Consider the following 6,000-nt stretch of genomic DNA (forward strand, 5'->3'; position numbering starts at 1 on the left):
GAATCAGTCTAAGACCAGAGGTGAGACCAGAGGGTGAAATGGTCTCTGTTAGTGTCAGCAAGCAGTTAGATCAGCTCATCTGTACTGTGAAACCTCATCTGGAAAAAAAAAAAAACAACACAAACCAAACAAAGAAACCCCCCAAAATGGAAAAAAAGCCCACCAAACCCTATTCTGCAAAGAAACAATGGGTAAGAAAGAAACTGAATTTCAAACTTTTCATTTCAATCTAACACGCCCAGCAGTTTCAGATCTTCTATATTTTATTAAAACTTCCTTTAGAGATCAAAAGCCCTTTCGTATGTCTTGCTGTTCTCACGTAAAAAAAAAAAAAAAAAAAGTCTAAGTCTGATCAGCAAGAAATCCATCGCATCCTTCAATTTATTCAAAATTTTCCTCCAGTGATGAAATTTCAACAATCACTTTTAGTGCCAAAGATTTTTAGGAAATGGACACTGGAGTTCCGTGGATTCTTACTTAATCAACACTGAGTAACACATATAGATAATTTACCCAGCCAAGTACAGCTATGCTGTGGGTGTTCCAAGTATGCATATTTACAATCAATCTATAGAGGGGAGAAGAACTGAAGAGTCATTTCAGAAACTTAATTTAAACAAATTTCCACAGTGTGAGTCACTGTGATACTTATTCCTCCTAGTGGTTGGCACTTATGTTTTGTTGTGTACATGTAGACATTTTTTAATTGCTGTTCACAACACTAAAAAATCTCTCCAGTCACACACAGCTCACCTGAACCTCTCTTCTGAACAGAGGAAGGTTAATCTGGTGAATGCTGCAGATCTGTTACTTCTTGAACCGCTGCTTGCATTAGCCGAATAGAGCTTTGAAAACACTGGAAGAATTATGATCTGGAAGAATTTTCATCATCATCTTCAGCATCCTTAAAGTGAAATAATTTTTTAGTTTAAAGTAGTAAACATCTCTAAAAAGCAAGGTCCTGTGGAAGTGCTATAAAGATTGCATAGCTGCAGCCCACTGCTAGATCATGGCTGAAAGTTTCTGAAATTGCACATTTAGCTTCGCAAGTGTTGAGCAAATGAGGTCAACATAGTATTCACTGATAAAAAAGCACACCTCACTTTTTGAGAAACTGATATACTTTGAGCAATGTTTGGTACAACCAGATTCATGTTGTATTATGCCAAACTTCATTCCTCAGGCAGAATGCCTCAAGTTGATAAGAAGTCCTTTTCTTGAATCCTATCAGTTTCTGGCTGCTTCAGATTTTATGGCAAACTCGAAATCTCCTACTGCAAGAAAATAAAATGGAGGTGGAAGATATATGAAACTGTAGGACTTAATCTAGTTCACTTCTGGAAGTTTAAATCAACTTCAGAACTTTAAAATTATTTCTTAAGAGAAACTATGTGGAATTTTCACCTATTATTCTTCTGGTTTGAGTTTAATGTAAACAGCAATTTAACTTTTGTAGCAATGGGAAACTAAGCAATAACTAATGATAACTAAAGTTAGCACTAAACCAAAAAGTTTCCATAGTAATATGAACACTGCAGGGGAATAAAAAAGATGTGAGGATATTCCTACAATTTACTGAATAGGCTTGGAGCATAAAAATGACAAAAACAATGATCAGAATAGCTGTAAGAATGTGAATTTTGAAGTGGAAAGAATATAAAATATCAAGTTCAGAGACCTGACTTTATTTACAAATCAGGGTTTGTAAACCCAGCATTAAATCCATGGGTACAAATCAGTTTGGAGGAATTTGATTTGACACCCTACAGCTGGGACAATGATGTAAGTGGTGAACACACACTGTATTGCATTGCAAACACAATTTGTCTTTTTTGAAACACACAGCCATGTTCAAATGTAATAAAGCCTACAGGGCCAGGTCTACTGAGATTTTAAAGAGCATGATACTTGCTATTACACTAATTTATACAAGCTCAAACTGAACTTCAGAGGAAGCTGTGGCTCAGAGGTAGCTCAGCAGGCTGTTTTTCCTCGTCAAATGCTTTTAGTTAACAATGGTGATTTGAAAATACCTAACTCATGGTACGAAAGGAAAGCTAACCCTTCTTTCAGAAGGAGCACATAAGTAATTGTACTATGTGTGGTATACCTATCTAAGACTGTTTATTTTGAAAGAAATTAGCTTTTCTCTAATTTTCTGAGATCAAGTAAGCAAAACCTCTAGCTAATGTTCCTCCTTTTCCTCAAGACTTTAATTCTTATGAAAATGAAATTATAGATACACGACTTAGTGACTAGAAAGCTAAATATACTTTCTAGTATGATTGTTTTTAAGGTTTGTTGCAACTGCTGCTGACACTAGATGAAAGAAAATTGCCTGCATGCATCATAGCCTACCCCAGTTCATCTCATAATCACCTTCAAGCAAGCAACTGAACATTTAATCCTAATAAACCGCTAGAGAGTGTGGTGGTAAAATCTTTTGGCTTCATTGCTCACAAGTGTTCTCTTGGCAGTAAAGCTATTTCTAGTTATCCTGCTGTGAAATGCATTGCTATTAAATCTTTCACATGAAAATCAGAGAAAAACAAAAAGAATGGTGATTATTTTTCTTTGATATTATTAAAGTTTTGAGTCGGTTATGACTTTTTCTTCTTCCTAGTTATCACTTACTGTAGTTACAAAAACTTTCTAATTTACAAAACAAATTAAAGCACTTAGCTACTTGCTCTGTCACAGTCCTCCTGAATGACCACCAACCACTCAGACAGCATGCCTTTGTCTCTCCTCTAGTGAAATGGTAATAATACTTCCTTCTCTCACAGAGCTGTTCCTTTACACTTATGCAGATAAAAACCCCCAAAACATAGATGCCTGCCTTTTCTGTTCTTTGTTGATTATCCGTATCTCCTTTTTACTGATTAAAATCCAGTTCAGATGTTCAAATCTAGCCAGTAATATGACCATATGGGACACAGGAGAAGCAATATTTCCAGGAGGTGTAAAACCCAGGCCATTTAAAGCCTTGTAGATCATGATGGATGGGCTTCACTGGGAAACTCATGGCCAACACGTACTGCAGATTTGGAACGCTGATTTCAGGTGCAAGGTACACTAAGTGAGTAGCGTATCTTCTACCAACTTTCACTTTCAGAGGAACAACTTCATTTTGCATTGTTCTAGTCCAGAGGTAATGGAAAGACTTGGCCAGTGGCGTGGCCTGCATCTAAAAGAAAAGGTTTTGCATTCCTAGACAGATACTGATACTAAAAGACCATAGGTCTCTGCTGTGATAGCATCATCATTAGTAGAAGTGGATTTAAAATTACTCTGGAACCACCTACAGCTGACAGATTTGCAGAAGAAGAGCAGTACTCCACAAGTATTCATAATGCCCCTCTAAGAATCACAGAAGCCTGCAGTCTGAAGGGACCTCTGGAGGTTACTACTTTGATCCCCTGCTCTGTGGAGGATCATCTAAACAAGGTTGCTCAGGGCTGTGTCCAATAGCATTTTTAGTATCTCCATGGATAGAGAACCTATAACTTCCCTAAGCAACCTGTTCCAGTGTTGATCACCCCTCAGGTTAAAAAAAAAAAAAAAAAAATTATTACATTGAATTGTAATTTCCTATATTGCCACTTGTGTTTGTTTATATCTGTGCATCTCTCTCCAACTCTGTCATCTCTGCACCCTCCCCACATTAGTTAGGTGGAGAGAGCAATACGGCCTCCCTCGAGTCTTCTCTTCCACAGGCTGACCAAACCCAGCTCTCAGGCTTTCCTCATACCTCCTGTGCTCCAGCCCCCTGACCATGTTGGTGGCTTGCCTGTCATGGCCCCTCTGCTTTTTAGCAAATTGAATGCTTCCCCAAATTTGATATGAGCCACAGGCTTGCTAAGAATGCAGTCTGTCCCATTACCCAGGTCATTAGGAATGAGTGGTACCTCCCTGTTAACCAGCCACTTAGTTGGACTTTGAGCCTCTAAGCCTGACAATCTAGCCAGTTTTCTACCCAGCTTGTCATTCACTCCTCCAGTCCACACCTCACTACTTTGGCTAGAAGGTGGGAGATAACAGAAGGAAAGAAAGAAACCACTGAGAACACAGAAGCCAGTGTCCCTGCCAGGGCCTGTAAAATGGCTGTGGATTAACAAACGTTGTTGTTTTAAACAAACATTCAGAGGTTCAGAAATTAATCTGAACTTTGGTCTAGTAGCAGAACAGAAAAGCAAAAATATCTCTTGATAGTTCTGTTATTTTCTGGTTCATTTGGGAGGGAAATACAGAAAGTCTCTCATTTGTTTTTTCCATTATTTCTACATCTGCAATATGATGCAGAGTCTCAGAAATCCGTGCAAAGATGCGTGATGTTTTATTAATCAGGATAGCAGAAATCCAAGGCACACAGAATCCCATGAAAAAGTTAACATTAAAACAGCACACCTTCAGAAAGAAAAACTTTGGGGTTTATTTTGATGTTCCAGATAAAGAGTTGTAAGTGGTCCATTTTTATCCAAACCGCTCCAAACATCACTGAAAAAAGCTGCTTGGACATAAGTATTTTATGACATGTCTACTTTAAGCTAGGAAGCGGAAAACCATTGAAATTTATCATTCTTTTCAAACTTTCAGTTTTAGTTATTTTATGTCCCAGGTTTCCAGTGTTCTGAAGTCTGCATGAATTTAATCACTTGTCAAAACTTCTCCTGAAAGTTTTGAAAAATGGTAAGATGCTGTAAGAGTTTGGCACTTCAGAAACTATGCAACTATCTTATACAATCTGACAATTTTCTAGCTCAAGCTTTCTGCTGAACACACAGATATAACAGACACTTCAGGAGAATATCTCTTGCTAAAAAAACCTGATTTGCCACAAATAGTAAATTTTGCTGAACAATTTCACTTTGATTCTCTTCTCAGCTGCTGCACTGTAAGTCAGAAACAAGCCCCCTAAAATTCCTGTCTTTCAGCAGTGAGAGGAGAATCAGGTCCAAACAGTAACTGGAGATTTTGCAAACACAAAATTAATTGCTGAAGTTAAAAAAAATTTAAAAATAAACAACAACAAAAAATCCACAACACATACTGCAGACAATGGAAGTTCTTCCATTATAAAATTTGGACTTGGCCTTATAAGAAAAATATAATTTGAGCAGAACCTTGTAAAAAGTAACAATGATGTTTTCTTACTTTTCGCATAATTGCTGAATATGTTTGGTTGTTCTTTTTCAAGAATGTTTGCAGAACAAAGACCATTACCAATACTAGCAAAAAATTGCATCTTCTCACACAGATTTTCCTTCCAGAAATGCCCCTGTATATAATTAGAAGGGGAAAATGGGGGAAGACAGGTCTACAGTAGAAGAGTGGATGTGCATGTTTGGAAAAGGCACATTATCCCTACCATCAGGGGAATCTAGGACATGTCAAAATCTAGAGCCTTTTGCTAAAATAAAGCAGTGTCTACTTGCAAGGTGGAAGCAGAACAAGGCAACCTAATCTACAGAGCCACTATTCAAAATGGCATAGAAGTTACTGTCAGAGACTAAGTGTGAGAGCTGACCCAAATTTGGAAAAGTATTGTCAAATTAACTTTAGCAATACAGATACAGTGATGGATTAATTTCCCAAATTGTGATTTCTTTTTGGAGGATCCTTTAGTAAGAAATGCATCTTAATAGCATGCAATGTAGAACAAATGACTGTGTTTGACAGGCATACAAACATAGACCCAATCTATTTGAGACCCATAGTAGATGAGGTGAAAATTAAGTCAATTTCACAGTATCTCTGCCTTATAAGACATTATGCTGTTACGTCAGTGCTATGTTAGCTTTATGTATTTCCTTCAGTACAGTTATATCAGAAGCAAAGCAGTGCAGCAGGACGCAGAGCCACTCTCTCAGGGTGTAGTTAGGCACTACAGCTGAGCTGATCTAGTGTCTTTTCACAGCCAGAACAGCAGGGCCCACTTCACCCTAGTCATCTCTTCCATCCTCCTCTCTTTCCCCATCCCTGACCGAATGCTTTCACCAC

The sequence above is a fragment of the Harpia harpyja genome, chromosome 8 (genome assembly GCF_026419915.1).
Source record: "Harpia harpyja isolate bHarHar1 chromosome 8, bHarHar1 primary haplotype, whole genome shotgun sequence".
NCBI classification, from domain to species: Eukaryota; Metazoa; Chordata; class Aves; order Accipitriformes; family Accipitridae; genus Harpia; species Harpia harpyja.